This window comes from Notamacropus eugenii, chromosome 4, assembly GCF_028372415.1.
Source record: "Notamacropus eugenii isolate mMacEug1 chromosome 4, mMacEug1.pri_v2, whole genome shotgun sequence".
Taxonomy (NCBI): domain Eukaryota; kingdom Metazoa; phylum Chordata; class Mammalia; order Diprotodontia; family Macropodidae; genus Notamacropus; species Notamacropus eugenii.
In genome coordinates this window covers 228,251,691-228,270,688 of record NC_092875.1, presented here as the reverse complement: position 1 = coordinate 228,270,688, position 18,998 = coordinate 228,251,691, and the positions used below count along the sequence as shown (strand labels likewise).

Genomic DNA, 18,998 nt, shown 5'->3' with positions numbered 1-18,998 from the left:
GTCTGAATGAATTCTCTCATGCTCTCTCCTCTCTCTGTTGATAATGCTCTGTTTTTTCCATGTCTGGAATGCTTCCCTCTGTTCTGCTTGTTCAGTTCCTTTTAAAGCTCAACCTCTTTTAAACTCAGTTTGAATGCTATGTCCTCTAGGAAGTCTTCTCTGATTCCTGTTCCTCCTCCCTGTGCTTCCCAGGACTTCACATAAGTTTACTTTTTAAATGCCCTTGTCTATCATTAATGTGTCCTATGCTCCTACAATATTTGCAAACCTACTTATTGTTTTCTTTGCCCTGTTCCAGGTCTCCATTTCCTGTGTCTGATGATTGAGTATGTTCTCCATTCTCCACTTTTTCTTCCCATTCCCATTCCCACTGTAGTTAGAGCAAATCAAAAGAAATCGAAAAAAATCAAACTCAGAGCAGAGGTCTGAAATACTGATGCTTTTTCCTTTGAGTTATAAAAACATTTGTGAATGTATGTAAAATGACAGTTCTGTGATGAATTATGTACTGTGTATCTACAGGAAGAGGCAAAAACTGATGTTGATGCTCAAATACTCAGCTGTAATCACAAGAAACTATTCCTTAGTAGATAAGACCTAGGGAATTGGTTGAGGAACTTAGAAGTTAAGTGATTTGTCCAAGGACACATAGTAGATTTCAGAGGCAGGAATTAAGACTAGGTCTTCCTTTAGACTGTAAGCTAAGGCAGAGACTATCTTTTGCCTTTCTTTGTGTCCCCAGCATTTAGCACAGTGCCTGGCATGATTCTATGCCATGGTGCCTTGGCCTGAATAAAGAAATGCTTCTTGACTCTAAAACTAGTCTTATTCCACTATATAGCTCTACCCTTTTTTAGAAACAAATACCCCAAACCAAATGCGTGTTAATAATTCATAGAATACATAATGGTAAATTAAAAATAATTAGGCTCTTTGCCTCTCAGAGATTTAACTTCCTTCATTTCTATGGGACAAAAAGCAGTGAGTGTGAGATTCTGGGAGTTCACCCCTGAATGAAATCTGAATGCTTACACTCCTTGAAAGAACAGTTTTTCTTGAAAATATTCTTGGTTTTCCTTTAGCACAATCAATACCAGGGTTTCAGTATGGCCTGTAATGATGGGAGTAAGCAGCCTCACTTTGAGGAGAGTATCTTCAGATGGAGAAACAATTGCTGAAACGAAGGATAAACAAGGCATTTTAGAAAATATATCCCCAAACTACTCTTCAACGGAGAGAATCAGTGTGTTTGTAAACTAACTTTGCCTTGTACTAGGAGATTACTAAGGGCTAATGAGGTATAAGTTTGTTCTCTGCCAAGCTAGCATTTTGTTTGGTGTCATTTTGTCATCAGTCAGCACGCTTTTATTGAGCACCACTGTGTATGTAGTAATGTAGCCATCTTCTCAATGGAAAGCCAACAAAGCAGAATTAATCAGGATTAAATTTTAGACAAATCTTGGTTCAAAGTAAGATTAATTAAATTGTGTTCTGTGTCTAATTTCTCAGCACTGGAGTTTGCTTCTTGCCTAAGGCAAAGACTGAGCTTAGACGCGTTGATCTTTCAATAATAAGGATGTTATAAGGATTTCCTCCTTTACTAGAGTAAAAAGTAAAAGCCATTCCTTGCTCATTAATTGTCCAACACAAATGGGGTAGATAAGGCTCATGGAGTGAAAGAGCACAAACCATGCAAGTTGTGGCAATTGCTCCAGAAATTCACTATATTACCACTTTCTTTCTTTAAATTTCCTTCCTTTATCCCCTACTCCCCATCAGGTATAAAGATCTGGGATAATAGCATGCTTGGTTAAAGGAATGGGATGAAGAATTCTGATTTTTGAAGGCACCTTTGGAACATAATCTGTGTATGTGAAACCTGGAAGGGGATCAAGACTCATTATTTTAAAAGATAGGACCATGGTCAAAGAATCTATCAGCTAACGGCCAGCTTATGCAAAATATTTTATCTTTATCATTTTGATTGCCTGAAAACTTTAAGACTATTTCATCAACTAGTTAAGATCCAGCTTTTAACAAGATAGACGTCTTTAGTGACTTTAGAGATATAGTCTAATTAACTATGTTCCTGGGTAACTGGTCTTTCTAATTAAGTTTTTAACTAATGAAAATAAAACTTGACTCCAAATATAGCATTTCACTTTGCACTTTGTACCTCCCTCATGCATTTAGCCCATTCTCCCACATATGATAGTAAGTTGAATACAAGTCTTTATCTTCCCTCCAAAATTGTAAACTCATTGAGGGAAGCCATGGAGACTTATTTATCTTCCTCACCCTAGTACAGTGCCTTGGATGCAATGTATGTTCAACAAATACTTGACTGATGCATAAAGAGTATCAATTGGATTTTCTAATCATTCCTCTCTCAGATCATCTAAAAAGGGACCCTAGATTAATGAATTGTGAAATCACACTTAATCCAAATTTCAAAGTGATAAAGGTCATTAAATATTTAGAGTAGGCTCTGCAAGGGAGAACTGTAGGTACAGTAAATATATGTCCTAGATTTTACACGACAGTCTTTAAACATTTTGTTCTGTTGTCTCTAGAAAACATTACATTTTGCTATAATTTCAAATTTTTGACAAATAATTACTGAAGAGCATGAAATTCAGTCAAAGAGGGATAGGAAGTTCTTAAGAATGAAATTCTGGATACACAAAGAGAACAATTCTAGGAAGAGGGGAAAAAGAAAGATGTCTCAGTAGATCGATGTGTATGCACAAGGAACTTAGCCTTATCTTGTATAAACAATGAAAATTCAAAATGCTGTGAATTGGTAACAAATTGGATAAGGTGAAATTTAATAAATTTAACATGGATAGCATAAAATCTTGAGTTATAAAACCAATTTCACAAGTATAAAGTAGAGTAGATACAGCTAGATAGCAGTTTATCTCTTTGAAGGGCTATAATGTAAAATAAAGAAGAATTTGACTTGTTCTGCTGGGCCCAGTGGGCAGAATGAGAATCAGTGTGTTGATGTAACAGAGAGGAATATTTAGCTTTAATGACATCATAACTTTTCTAAGAATTAGACCAAGTGGAATGCATTGCCTTAGATGGAGCTGTTATCCCCTTTATTGGAGGTCTTCTAGCAAAGACTAGATGACTAAGTCTCTTTGGATAAAGTGTAGAACATATTCTTGTTATTCTCCAGCATTAACTAGATGGCCTCTGGGTCAATTTCCAATTCAAATTCTGTAACATTGAAGCAACATATTCATAGATGGGTAAATACAACGTAATTTGGTGAGGGTGAATAAAGGTTACTAGTAACTAGACATTTCAGAATCAGTCTTGTGTAGAGACAATAATTGAGGTGAATCCTGAAGGGAACTAGAGTCTGTAAGAAATGCAGGTGAGAAAGGAGTGTATTGTAGATGATTGCCTTACAATGGTGTAAGACAATGATGTGAGATGAAATGATATGGAATTCACTATAGCAAGTGTGTCAGCATAGCTAGACCAGAGAATGTGTAAAGAGGAACATGTAAAATAAGCCTGGAATGGTCAATCAAAGCCATATTGTGAACAGATTAAAAAAAAATCATAGCTAATAGGAAGTCAATGGTGTTTCTTGACCAGGAGGTAGAGTCTTAGTAAGACCTGTGTTTTAGGAATATCACAGTTTGGTAGCTAGGTAGGAGTTGGACTAATGAGGGGAAAAACAAGGCAGGAAGATAAATTTTTATACAAATTAATAAATCTAGAAAAACTACTGTCAGATTTGGTGTTCTAACTTTTAGTTCAAAAAAATGGTCACCTTTGAATATAAGAAAATGTGCATAATTGGGGAAGTAATCTGTTCATAATTCATAGGTGGTTGTCTGCTTGGAAGCAAGCACTTTATTCTTTCTTGTTTTATGTTCCTAAATCTTCAATAGCTTGTGCCTTTAAGCATTCATAAATATGAGTTGAGTATGTGGACACATTATAAAGGTGACTACTCATGAATTGAGATGCTTTTCCTTGGAGAAAGAAGCTACACTTTCATTTGTATTGAATGAAATTAATTCCCCTTTCCAATAACTCTATTTGATGCAGGCTCCTAGCTCTGGGATCTGGTTAATGAGCTGTAGAAGTCAATATTGTTGATTACAGTGCTATAGTTCTGAGAAGATTCTTTAGGTTAATTTCTTTACTTTGCATAATTCAGTAGGCATTCCTACAGTTTTATTTATCTGTGTCTTTCAAGACTTTGCAAATTAAACCTTGAGAAATTTCCTCCATAGTGGCCTGAGTAATGCTGGAGGTATTGGAGGTGAGTAAATATTGATTTTCGAAAGTTAGAAATGTAATTTCTCATGACTGTGTGTATTTATAGGCTTTCAACTGAACTCTAGTGCAAGGTTTTTATCATTTTAAAGCTTGTTGAATTGATGATGCGGTGTATTATATATATTAACCCATCTGTTGATATTTAACTTTAACAAGAGAATTACATCACAGAATGGAGGAAAACCCAGAGTCCCAGAGGACTACCCCAATGAAAGATAAGTTTATGAAGGTATGGTTGGTAGGATTAAAGTTATCCTGGGCTTCATCAGGGATGCTACTGAGAATGTCTTAAGAGGTTGTCTTTTTTATCATTAAATGAAAGAAAATTAGGATTTCTGATTATTTTTGAAAAAAAAATACTCTATTTCTTTTCCCTCAAGATAAAAGTTGCCAGAACTATCATCAATCCCATCATTAGCATTTCAGTTCACTATGTGGTATACATATGGATGACATTTTTGGTTGTAGAGAACTTGGTCACAGTTCTTCATGTAATATTTGCCTCTGAGTTTCATTTTATATGTATATATAAAACTTAAATAAATATAGACCCACCAAATTTTATTATTCAACCCAAAATAAGATGAAAGATCCAATTACGAAAACAGAGGTGAATTCATGTGATGCTTGTCTCTTGTTTAAGTATCTTCGAAGGAAGCAGTTTAATTTCCTGAGGAAGGAAGCTAATGTTTTTCAAAAAGGAGGAACCATATTTTTTCATAGTAGGAGTTAGCTAAAGTACAGTCTATCTTCTGAAAGTTCTGTTCTTGTTGTGACATTCTAGCTTTGAAATTCACATTTTTTTGTCCCAATGATTCATCATTGTGTCATCTTTTTTTTAAAAAAGACAATAAAATTCCCATAAACAATATTCTAGGAATCATGACTCCATGAAAGCAAAGTCTGAGAAGTTGGTATGTAGTTGGTATTTTTAAAGGAAGTATCTGAAAGCAGATCAAGGCTTTGGGGAAGACAGTTGAAATTTTGATGTATTTTCCACAGAATCTGCAGTCATCATGAAAAGAAATACTGGTCCTAGGTTTAAAAAAAACCCAAGGCTGACCAGATGAATATTTGGGAATAGCATAAAAAGAAATTTACCATCCCCTCTCTTTCCTTGATATGTTATTTTAATTTAATTTTCATTGGACAATTTAGAAAATGTTTATGGAGAACCTGTGCATGACAGATACATAGGCCAAGGACAGGGCAAAAGGAGAAAGCGGAAGAGTCCATTAGGAAAATTGTGTATTAGTGAATGTGAACAGTGTCAATAAAAATTGTAGGTCCTATGAAATAAAATAACTATATGCAGTTTATGTATAACTATACAATCAATTTAATTGGTAGGCTCTTATATTCTAAATTGAGGTAGGTCATTCCAGGATGACCATGTTGTCACTTAATATGAATTTCATTATGTCATCACTTTATTTCCTGCCTTGATATCACCTAATTTTTGTTAAGAGAATACCTGCAATTGCTGATGTGTTGGACATGGGAATAGTATATTGCAATTTAAAGACCCAATTTTCAATAAACTGTTTGTTGACACAATATCCTGCTAACTCCTATTCCAATGTATCTTGCAAACAATTGCCAGAAGAACTTTCCTAAAATACTTATTTCCTCATCTAAATATTGATGCTTGCTGCTCAGAATACTTCAGTGGCTGCTCATTTTCCTTTAGAAGAGAGTTAAAATTCTCTAACATAGCATTCAAGACCATTTACTACATATTTTCACAACCATACCTCCCAGTATACCTATACACAAAATCTCTCCTTTGCATTACTTCCTCTTTGCCTTTTTTAATGCTTTATCTTCCTCCTAGAAAGTCCTTACCCTTCTTCTCCTCTCTCTGAATTCTATCCATCCATCCTTCAAGGCCTACTTCTTGAAATCTTCCTTAATGACCCAGTCCAAAATGATCTTTCTCCCATCAGAACCCCTGTAGTAGGCTCTAATAATGATAATAATGTGATATGAAACGATGGTGATAGTAACTGACATTTTCATTTACAAATTTACAAAGTGCTTTCTTCACAGTAACCTCATGAGGCAGGGAATTGGAAGTGTTATTATACTGATTAGAAATTGAGTCTCAAAGAGGTTGAGATACTTTCTCCAGGAAAGTCTCACTCATATCCAATAGTTTCAAAAAGATTTTTAAAAATTCTTCTTCCTCTTTTAAGTTGGTACATTGTCCCTTCTTCAATTTGAAAAGGCTACAAGCCAAGACCAAAGAGGAGGGAGTGCATGATTTTCTGTTTGCAGATGATTGTGCACTCAATGCAGTCTCTGAAGCGGAGATGCAACAAAGTATGGATTAATTCTCTGCTGCCTGTGCTAATTTTGGCCTAATAATTAACAACAAGAAAACACAACCACCACCACACCATCCATACATGGAACCATAAGTTGCAACAAATGGAGAAGTTTTGAATGCTGTGGATAAGTTCACTTACCTTGGCAGTGTACTTTCCAGGGACGTACACATTGACAATGAGGTTGATGCATTCAATGCCAGAGCTAGCTCAGCATTTGTGAGACTCTGAAGAAAGGTATGGGAGAGAAGAGGTATTAGATTGACTACCTAACTGAAGGTCAAAAGACTCATTGGGCTGACCTCATTGTTGCATGCCTGTGAAACATGGTCAGTCTACCAACTCCATGCCAGGAAACTGAATTACTTCCATTTGAACTGTGTTAGGAATATTCTAAAAATCACCTGGCAGTATAAGGTAACAGACACTGAGGTCCTTGCTTGAACTAAAGTGCCAGGCATTCAAAGTATGCTTCAGAGAGCACAACTCTGATGGGCTGGCAATGTTGTTAGAATGCCAAATGTATGCTTGCCAAAAAGACTATTTTATGGAGAACTTGCATGGGGCAGGCAATCACATGGTGGTCAGATGAAGAGATACAAGGGCACTCTCCAGAACTTTGGATTTGATTGTGCAACATGGGAGACACTGGCACAGGACCTCTCAGCATGGCGTGCCCACATCAGAAAGGGTGTGCTCTGCTCTGTGAGTAAAGTAGAATTGAAACAGCACTAAGGAAATGTAGGATGTGTGTATTTGAAGTATCCACCCCAAATGTTCACATAGACTCTCTGTGCCCAATCTGTGGTAGAGCATTCCGAGCTCATATTGGTCTGATCAGCCACAGTTGGACACATTGAAACTTCACTTTATCATGGTGACATCATTTTGATCCTCTTTGAGAATGAAGGACAACAACCAACATTGTCCCTTTGATTAACTTTGATTGAACTGCTTTGTTGTATCTCTTTTCTCTTTTTTACCCACTGCTCCCTTTGGTCAACTTTTTCGCATTTGGAAGCTTTACTTTAGATTAATGGTTTCATTTTTTAAAAAGTTATATTTTTTCCTTTCTTTCCTCCTCTGTTAAGTGATTGGTTCAAACGATTCTTCCCTTTTTTGTTCTCTTAATTCTCTGTAAGTCTATCTGGAAAGTTTATACTTTGATTTGTGGTCTATATATTTAATTATTTCTTATTTAATTTTTTGCTCATGTTTTGTTCCTGAAGTAACATGTTTGAGCTTCCTCATTTAGCCACTATGTATGTTACTGCCTTTATAGATCTTGCTCAATGGTCCCTTTTTTTTTCAATCTTACTTCACTCTTAGAAGTATCAACGAGGGAAATAATGTAGTTTGACGACATGTCCCATAGTAGAAATTACCTTCTCTTCTGGATTGTGCAGTCCAAACTCCTTACACTTCTTGGATCGGTCTCTTTCCTATTGGCCATGTCTTCTGATTTTGGGGTCCATGTCCTACCCTCCCCCCCTCACCCTGGGATGCTAAATACTCTCAGACATTCAACTTTTCCCCCTTGTAAGGTAGGATGTTTTCCATGGAGGCACAATTGAATATCCACTCTCTCAACTTGTTGTTTTAAAGTTACCATATACTACTTTGGTTTTTCATGTGTCTGTGTGGTCCCTCTTAGATTACAGCAGAGACAATGTCTTACATCCTCTGCTTTGTATACTGCTCAATGTGTTCTGCATTGTAGGTGTTCAATAAGTGTTCATAGATTGATTAATTATTCTTAAATATACCCAGACTTTAAGACCCAAAAGTCAGTAATTTGTTTATATAAACAGGTTATATATTTAAGAGGACTTCCTTATTATGTGCATATGAAATTTGTGAGAAATGAGATTGGAAATTCCATTTTTTGTCAGTGAATAGATACATTTTTATATGTGACACTTCATCATCTTTAGTCAGGGAGATCAGCAAGTGAAGAATTATAAAATAACATAATACCTGTGAGCTTTTAAAAGCACTCTATACATGATTCAAGCTAGTCAAAGATCAATAACATTCAGGAAACACATACCACAATTTAGAAATAATATGCTCAATTTTTCCAGTGCTCTCTTTGGATTGATATTAATTCTTTTAGACCTCTAGGGTGCCATTTGTGTGCTGCAAAAGGTAAATTATTAAAGCATATCCTTGGGATCCTAGGGAGTTTTGTAAGCCAGCTCTTTTTTCCCTTTCTGGCTGCTGGGATCAGATCCTCTATCATCCATCACCAAGGATAAATTGCTATCACTTAGCTCTTTTTGGTTTTGAAAATGTTCTTTTACCTTGACATAGTTATATTGTTAACCTCTTTTCCTGCCTCTGTGTCTGTGGAAATAGAACAAATATCCTACAATGTACTCACAGGTTTTTAGTTATTTGCTATTTGGGAGTTGATGGAAGTGGGAGTAAAGGCATAAGGGAAGAGAAAGTTGACTTTTTCTAAATGATTTAGTAGGATACTGGCATCATTCATTAAAAATAAGTAAGCCATACTGCACTACATGTATGCTTTGCATCTCTTTACCTTTACCTTTACTCATGTTTTTCATTCAATCCAGATTTGATATGTTATATTTCATATTTTATATCAAATATTCTTCATTTGGAATAGAGACTGTCACCTGAATTGTTCTGTTATTGATTTGAAAGACAGTTTTCAGGTTGGAAGCCAGATGACCTGATTCTGGACTTGCCTTTGTACTGTGTGATTGTGAGCACCTTAACCTTTCTGAAATGCTTTTATGTATAAAAATGAAGGGATTGGGATAGATGAGCTAAAAAGTTCTTCCCTCTTCCCCCCTCTCATTTTTTCCCTGTGTGTTCTACAGATTCATAGATTTATTATTTTAGTAGTAAAATTTGATTTTGCAAGAAAATCTAATGTTAAAAAAAATCTCAGTTTGCCAAATTGATGAAGTGTGTGTGTGTGTGTGTGTGATTATTTGTATCTTTAGTCTATTCTGCTCTTAAGAAGAAAAACATCATGCAAAATTCAGTTCATGAAACACTGATGACGTATCTACTGTGGATCAATCCTTATTGTAAGCATTGAGGATGCAAAAACAAAACAGTACTATTCTTGCAGAGCTTACCTCAGGATGCTCACTCTGCCCAGGAAACACCTTCAATTCCATTGCTAGAGCCAGAAAGAAATGCGGTGTAATGACTGGCACTCAATATTAAGTCTTGGATAGGCCATTTTCCCTTTCTGGGCCTCAGTTTTCCTCTCTGCAATATGCAAAGGGCTGGACTAAATGATTTAAAAGTTCCCTTCGAGTTCTCCATTTTATAAAACTATTCAACCCATAAGTTTCAGATTTTGCAAACCTGATGAAAGAGAACTCTGAAAGTTTAGATGGGTGGGGAAGAATGTTTTTTTTCTACCTTTCATTTCACCATTTGCATTTCTAGTGAGTATGCTGGGCCCCTGGGAAGATAGAAAGGAAGTTTGCTAGAAAACAAAACATTATGTATCTCCTTTGCGAAAGCAGAAAATGGAAAGAGGAAGAAAAAAAATGATCACTTAAAGTAAGACTGTTTCATCGTGAACCAGGGCAGGGTAAAGAAATTGAAATTGAAGGAGGAAAATGAAAACCAAGCCAAACCAAGCCAAACTTTGTTTTCTATCTGGAGACACAGTGAGAGATATTTCCTTGTGATTGATTGTACAACCATATCCTGTAGATTGTGCCTTCTCTTCCCTTCTAAAGTTTTCTGAGCTTGCCTTTCTTACTGATCTTCTTCACTGAACCCCAAGACTAGGGAGCTGCGTCATGTAACCATTTTGGGTACCCGAGTGTTGTTGATTTTTCCTACATTACCTCTTTCTCATCAATATCCATATCTCTACTCACAAACCTACCATTTAGGCCCTTGCTCCTCTCAGCTAGACTATTGCAATAACATCTAATTTGGTCACCGTGCCTTAAGACTCTTTCTTCTCCAATTCAACTTGACACAGCTGCCACTGTGATATTTCTAAAACACAGGTCTGATCACGTCAATTCCTTGCTTTGATAAACTCTAGTGGCTTCCTATTGCTTCTTGATTCAGATACAAATTCCTCTGCTTGGTGTTTAAAGTTCTTTATGTTCTGACTCCAGTTTACCTTGCAAGACTTCTTATAAATTACTTCACACACTCTAGAGTGTAGCCAAGCTGGCCCACTTCCTAATCCGCATAAGTGACATTCCATCTCTTGTCTCTGTGCCTTTCTACACACTATCATCCCCTCTTCTGTCCTCACCTTTGCCTATTACATTCGTGTAAGAGATTTCTCTTAGAATAAGATCTTTACTGACCTCTCTAGCAGCTTTGGCCTTCTTCTAACAATTACCTTATTTTTGTTGGACAGATCCTGCAGATTTTATTGGTGTAGTAGGGAACTCTTGATGAGGAAATTCTATTGAAACAAGTCTTGGCAGTTTATAGTTTGCTAAGTAGCTCTCTGAAACTTTGTTTACTTTGTATATATTTTTGTATCTACCTCTATGTATAGCTGCTGTAGAGACTACAAACTCCTAGAGGGCAGGGGCTACTGTTAGTCAATGAACATTTAGGAATTTGCTATATGTTGGACATTGTGTTTGCAGGGAAGGAGAAGAGACATTTGCAAAGGTACGCAGAAAGAAGGGTGAGAGAAAAAAGCAGAAGTGCTCATGCCAGTGCATGGTGGGGATGTTCCAAGAAGGAGAGATGCCTGGTTTAGACTCTTCCTAAAATGGCGGTTCTGTTTTTATAATCTTTCTTTCTTTTTTGAGGCAATCCAGGTTAAATGACTGGTTCAGGGCTCCAGGGTAACTTACATCTTCCTGACTTCGGGGTTGGTGCTCTATCCAGTGCACCACCTAGCTACCCCTTGTTTGGAATTTCAACACAACTCCATGCTAAGCAGATGTATTGAATTGTTTCAGTCATATTCGATTCTTCATGGCCCCACTTAGGGTTTTTGTGGCAAGGGTACTGGAGTGACTTACCTTTCCTTCTCCAGCTCATTTTACAGATGAGGAAACTGAGGCAAACAGCATTAAGTGACTTGCCCAGGGTCACACAGTATTTGAGACCAGATCATGAAGAGAAGTCATCTTGACCCTAGGCCAGGATGTCTATCTATTGTACCATCTAATGGCCCCACAAGCCACATAATAGGCACATAGCAGCATAATAAAATGCTTGCTGCTTGATTGAACGTAGCCTCAACAGACTGTGATGGAAAAAGGCTAATAGTGTGCTTGAACTATTCCATAAATGATTAAAGGCACTAATACATTGTGTTTTAGATACTGGCAGCTATTTGCTGAATATGTGTTATCACAGCCTACTTCTAGAAGACACTAAATGCGCAGACAAAAGGAGAAAGTAAGGAAGAAGTTGATTTCAACAATTCCGGTAGGTACTAGGCATAGAAAGACAAAAGTGAAAGTCTTTGACCTTCAAAAGCTCATTCATATTCATGGAAGTGGATGGAATTTTATAAACTATGACTCTTCTAATTCAGGAGAACTCTGAGAATGGAAGATATTCCTCTAGGTGGAGTGATGAATAGAAAATCAAAGTGGGAACCTTCAGTGAACATTTAGTAACTGCAGTAGAAAGGAAATTGGAGGCTTTTGATTTGGGAGTATATCAATATTGCATAAGCAATCCTCACTTTGGGAAACTATGAAGTGAGAAACTTTGGAGCCAGATCATCTGGGAATCTCAGCTGTACCATAGATGAGTCACAAAAAAATTTAAAATATTGTGGTCAGGGGAATGTTGAATCATTTCAACTTTTCATTTCTACTGGAGTTGACACTTAGTGATTGACAGAGTTTTAAGTGGTCTTTCTGAAAAGTCCAATGTATAAAGCAAACTCTTACATAAGAAAGATGGGAAGGTTGTAGTACCTTCACCATCTGTACTGTGGCAGTGACAGAGGAGTCTGTTGGGGTGGGAATCAGTGCCTTCTTGCTCAGAAATGTTTTCTAGCGGGTTTCACATTAGTACACTATTGGTAGGCAAGACTATAAAGTCTATAAGTAGGGATTTTTAAGGCATATTTATAGATTGACCTCCTGAAAAACTATACCAATCCACACAGCTCTATCAACAGTGCATTACTGTGCTTTTCCTACAGCTTTTCTAACAATTTTCATTTTTATTTTTTTCATTGCCTTCGTTCACCTGATGCATGGGTGTAAGGAACTTTAGTATTGCTATCCTTTTAATGATTTGGTACATTTAATTTGGTTGTTGTTAGCTTGGATTTCATCCTTAGGAAACTGCCATCTCCTGTCCATTGATCATTTATCTATTGGGAAAAGACTCTTAGTTTATAAATTTCAGTAAGTTCTTTATATATAATCTATCTTATAAATGAGCCCATTATCAGAGAATCTTGTTGCAAAGATTTTTTCCCTATTTAATAGCTTCCCTCCTAATCTTAGCTGTATTAGTTTGTTTATACAATTGTTTTTATTTTGTGTAGTTTAAAATGTTCATGTTATATTCTGCAATCCTCTTTATTCTTTGATTGCTCGTGAACTATTCCCATATCCACATACAGAAATTAATGAAATGTATTTTTTTACATCTTTAATTTGTTTGTGAAGTTATCTTTTATGTTTTAATCATTATCCATTTACAGCTTATCTTGCTACATGTTATGAGATGTTTGTCTATACTTAATTTCTGTTGGACTGCTTTCTAGTTTTTCTAGCAGTTTTTTGTTGAATTATGAATCCTGGGCACACATTTACTTCCCCAGTTCTTTTCCATGGTCTATAGATATAGACAATATGGAAATTTTCCCCATAACCTCTTGAAGATCTAGAGGACAAATAGAAGGAGTTCAACAAAGGCAGACAGGATATTTGAGCAATTTCTTTTCCTTTTTGCTATGTTGAATAACCTTGTGATCCTAGTGAATTAAATAATCTGAGTACTAAGGAATTGATGTAAAGGAGGAAAGCCCAAACAGATGATGTGGAGATTATAATCTTGGTACAGAATACAGATTTCATATTTTATTATTTTAAATAATGTTTCATTTCATTCTTTGCTTAAATTCTAGTCCTTACGAACAGTAACACTAACAATTCTTCAAGCTGCAGGATTGGTGGAAGAGGATAGGGAGCAGTCTTACCTTCTGCAGTTTAAGTCCCCATTAGTGGTCAGTGGTCAGTTCAATCTTTTAGAAAAATTATTTTATTAATTCACTAGAGAAATTCTAGGGTCAACTAGATGACTCAGTCAGACTGGAATCAGGAAGACCCACCATAATTTCAAATTCATCACCAGACACTTATTAGCTGTGTGACTCTGGACAAGTCACTTAGTTCCTTACCTATAAAATGATCTGGAGAAGGAAATGGCAAGTCACTCTAGGATCTTGGCCAAGAAAACTCCAAATATGGTGATGAAGAGTTGGACATAACTGAAAAAATGAACGAAAGAGAAGTTCTAGAGTAGTTAGTCCGTGGCTCAAGGAGGGTGACATCTACTGGGCAACAGAAATATTCCACCCACTCACTGGATATTGAATACAGCTGCATGCTCCTTTTCTATTAAGCCATAAGAAAATCACTCCTCAAGCTACAGGACCAGAGTGCTCCAGAGCAGGGAGAACAAAAGATATTGTTGTCAGTAATTGCCTACTAAGTACTTTTTTGTTAGTGTAACTAGATTGATAAATTAGGAGAAACGTAGACACTATACACCAAGATTTCAGCAAAGTATTTGGGTTATTTTTCTCACTCGTGCTAATCTTGTGTTCAAAATAGAGAGATATGGGACGGATGTGAATGTATGAATTAGTTGGATGAAAATCCAAGTTGATCCAATCCAACTTGGAAGGTTGTCTCTGTCGGAGCATCCTGTCTTTGGCTTCATAAAGTTCAGCATGTTTATCAATGATTCAGATAAAGCTACAGAAGACAAGCTTGTTAAATTTGTACGTGATATAAAGATGAATTGGATAAAAGAGATGGGATTCAGATATATCTCAGTAGGTTAGAATAATGGACTGAATTGGATAAGACAAAATTTATTGGGAATAAGGGTAAAGTTCTACAACTGAGTTTTAGGTTAAAAGAAACTGGAGAAGATGTTGCTAGATAATAGTTCATATGAAAATATTCAGAGTTCCAATATGTGTCACTTGCATTACATGGAAGTCAAAAACCTACTGCAATCCTAGGTTGGATTGGAAGCCATAGTATCCAGATGAGGAAGGTTATATTTGTATTATACAATAAATTCTGGTAAGCTGCATCTAGAGTTAATTTTGAGTCTTACATTTTGGGAAAGATATATACAAATTGGAGTACATAGAGAAATATGCTCACATGGATGGTGAGGTATTAAAAAAAATTCCATATTAGGATTTGTTGAAGGGAAATGAAAGGAACAAGCATTTATTGACTGTCTACTCTGTGCCAGGCATGATGTTAAGTGTTTTTTTGTAAATACTGCTTCATGGAAAGTATATGTAGAATCTATACAGAATTGTGAGAGGTTGTGGGGAGGGAGGGGGGTAGTGGGGGGTAGGTGTGGGGGGGATAAAATCTTAATTTTATGGCAGTGATTGTAAAACATTAAAAAATAATAATAAAATAAAATTAAAAAAAAGAAAAATCATGGGAAAAAATATTGCTTCATGTGATATAATAACATTGTAAGGCAGGTGCATTTTGCATATTATTATTATTATAGCTCATTTGACACTTGAGGAGACTGAGGCAGACAAAGGTTAGTTACTTACCCAGGATCACACAACTGGTAAGTGTCTGAGGATGGATCTGAACTCGAGTTTTCTTGATTTCAGGTCCAGTGCTCTCTCTATCTACTGTGCCATCCAGCTGTCTAGATTTATTTTGGAGAACAGAAGACTTCTAGAGGTAACTAGATGTCTTCAAGTATTAGACAAACTGTGATGTAATAATGATGACGATGGTGATGGTGACAATAGCTGGCATTTATATAACACTTTAAAATTTGCAAAGAGCTTTATAAATATTTTCTTATTTGATCCGCACAACAACCCTGGGAGGTAGGTGCTATTTTTTTATACCTACTTTACAATTAGGGAAACTGGGGCAGACAGCAATTAAGTGACTTACCTCGAGTCATCTGAGGCAAGATGGGAGAGGAATTCGAATTTTTTTGCTGAGCCTCTATGTTGTTATTACTGTGCACAATGTTTTCCTGGTTCTGCTCACTTCATTCACCACCAGTTCATGCAAGTCTTTCCAGGTTTCCCTGAAGTCCACCTGCTCATCATTTATGGAACAACGTTATGGAGCAACATTATGGAAGAGCATCATATACCACAACTTGTTCAGCCATTCCCCAACTGATGGGCATCCCCTCAGTCTCCAATTCTTGGTCGCTACAAAAAGAGCTACTATAAATATTTTTGTACATGTGAGTCCTTTTCCCATTTTTGTGATCTCTTTGGGATATAGACCTATTGCTGGATCAAAAGGTATGCAATTGTCCAGGCAAGAGGTGATGAGTGGCTGAACAAGGTTTCTTTCTAGTCTCAAGATTCTATGTATCTATTAGGGGCCCTCCAGGGGTATCAGATTCTGGCCTTGATGTTCAAGTGAGCTATAAAATGTCTCAGCAGATCTCAAAGTAAGCTAAGAACTCAAGTTCCCTGGTTGACTCTGAACCTGATTAGATTTTCCCTAACCATCCTCTAGCTAGATCCAGAATGGCACATATATATATATCTATATATGTATGTATGTATATATGTATATATATATACACACATATATATATTATATATATATACACACACACATATATATACACTTATACATACATATATATGTGTATATATATATATATAAATATATATACACACCATACATTCCATGAACTCTGATAGACTGAGTTTTTGCATCAGCTAGAGCAGAATTGGCCTGATATTTGTTGTCAAGTGAGCTTTGGGGGAATTTACTTCAGTGTGGCTAAGAACTGCTAAAGCTCTTAGAAACTCAATTGTTTCAATTTCTACAGCAGACACGTTTAAATTAAAATTCATTGTCCAGCTGACTTAGGCTACTGTTATTGCTCTGGTTGAACAATTATTGTTATTGTCCATATTAGCTGTTGCATTAATTTATGAATTAAGTTCAACAAATATTTATTAAATTCCTTCTGTGTACAAAAAATAAGCGTTTTAAGTGAACACAATAATAGCTAACATTTTATATAGTATTTTAAGTTGTACAATGCTTTACATTTATTGTCATATTTGATTCCTATTATGTGCAAGGTGAGAGTTAGAATGGCACTTACCTCCAAGAATTGTGAAGATCAAATGAGATAATATTTACAAAGCTCTTTGCAAACCTTTAAGTGCTAGATGCTATTATTATCATATGACAGTTTGTCTAATACTTTAAGATAGATATGACACCCCCTCTAAGTCTTCTCTTCTCCAAAATAAACATCTTCAGTTTTCTCAAGTGGCTACATGGCACAGTGGGTCTGAAGTCACAAGGGCCCCAAATTCAAATCTAGTTTCAGACATTGTTATGTAACTCTAGGCAAGTTACTTAATTTCAGTCTCTTCAACTATAAAATAGGGATAATGACAGCCCCTATCTCCCAGGGTTTTTGGGAGGATTATATGAAGTAATATTAGCAAGGAGGACTTAGCATGGTGCCTGGCACATAGTAGGCACTTAATAAATGCTTGTTTCCTTCCCTTCAATGAATTCTAATGTGAAAGTCAGAAAGACTTGGATTCAAGTCCTGTCTTATGTATGGTAGTGTATACTGTAGATGTCATTTAACCTTTACATGTCAACCAATTAATGTCTTAGGCTCCTTTTTAGGGTTATAGATTATAGATGAGTTGCTCATCAGCTGTGGTGGAGGGAATTTTCACACCAAGAGTTCCCTATGTGAATGAAATCACAAGTTTACATGTAATATATATATACATGTATACATGTTTGTCATACTAAATGTGGGACAAATTTTGATCATGTTTTTGATGAACATCTGAAAGACCTATTGACTCTGGAGGTAATGTGATATTGTAAGAAGCATGGCTCTGGAAAGAAGGGATTTTGGTTCAAATTCTTCCTCTGATATTTACAGGCAAGTAGGTGACAGTGGAACACTAGACTTGGAGTTAGGAAGACTTGAATTCAGATGCTTACTAGGGCAGTAACATTGCCTGTATGACTCTGAAGAAGCCACTCACCTCTTAGACCCTAGAGTGGAGGCTGGAAAATGGGAATCTACCTTACAGGGTTACTTACCTTTCCTACCTTACAGGATTGTTGTGACAATTAAATCAATAATTTGTGTATAGTGCTTTGAAAGTTTTGAAGTGCTATATAAATATAAACTATGATTATTCTAGGGGAAGCTAGGTGGCGCGGTGAATAGAGCGGTAGACCTGGAGTCAGGAAGGTTCATCTCCCTGAGTTCAAATCCAGGCTCAGACACTTATTAGCTGTGTGATCCTGGGCAAGTCCTCTAACCCTGTTTGCCTCACTTTTCTCATCTGGGAAATGAGCTGGAGAAGGAAATGGAGAACAACTTCAGTATCTTTGTCATGAAAACCCCTAATGAGGTCATGAAGAGTCAGATCTGACAGAAAATGACGGAACAGAAACATTATTATTACTGCCAGCGTGACCTCGGGTCTCAATATCTTCCTCTATAAAATGAGGAAGTTAGACAAGTTGGTCTCAGATCTCTTCCAGTTTTGATTTTTCCTCAAATATTAGACTTTTCTTCTAAAAGAGCACTCTCTCCTTGACTTCCTTTCTTCTTTTGTGCATTCTAATTATTTTCCTTTTTCTCTTTGATGTCCCTGATTTCCATAAAATGTGTAGCATGTAGCAAACTTAAATTTCTCCCATCTCTGGAGATGTTAAGTAAGTTACTTTTGGGAAGGGGACATGTCCTTGGGTCCTCGGCAACGTCATTTACTCCTTTATGTAATTTCTTCAGATAAATGAGATAAAGGGAGCTGACCCTGGCAAGTTACAAAATGCTGAATGTTCTTTCCAAACTGGGGTGATTGGAGGCTATTACGTGGATGGGAAGAGAATTATGGTGTAGTACAGGCATAAGTACTTAGCATTAGGGAAAAAATGGACTAAGGTTCTGATTGAACATCATTTGGAAGAAATCAGACATCTGAGTTAGAACTTTGGTGCTGTGGACTGATCATTACAAGTGCAGTTCCCCAACCCCTGCCACACTCCCTTCAGCTTTCACATATACTATATTTAGTCTCAAAGACGACAAAAGTATCACCCTCTGTATAATGCACAGTATCTCCAGGAAGCTGGAAAATCCCTTAATTTCCTGGTGTTAGAATGTACAATC

General features: G+C 36.4%; 1 protein-coding gene across 7 annotated transcripts in view; it reads right to left on the bottom strand.

Moving 5' to 3' along the window:
- MC2R (melanocortin 2 receptor) overlaps positions 1-18,998 on the bottom strand; it is a 31,617-nt gene that overhangs the window by 10,665 nt on the left and 1,954 nt on the right. The window contains exons 2-6 of one of the 7 annotated variants that reach the window (XM_072604152.1): positions 15,755-15,904; positions 13,981-14,070; positions 9,746-9,881; positions 6,774-6,859; positions 1,033-1,174 (exon numbers count right to left, since the gene is read on the bottom strand). The gene's annotated coding sequence lies outside the window, so the exon portion shown is untranslated. The remainder of the gene's footprint in view (positions 1-1,032; positions 1,175-6,773; positions 6,860-9,745; positions 9,882-13,980; positions 14,071-15,754; positions 15,905-18,998) is intronic. The other 6 variants (XM_072604151.1, XM_072604157.1, XM_072604153.1 and 3 more) reach the window with 6 other exon arrangements.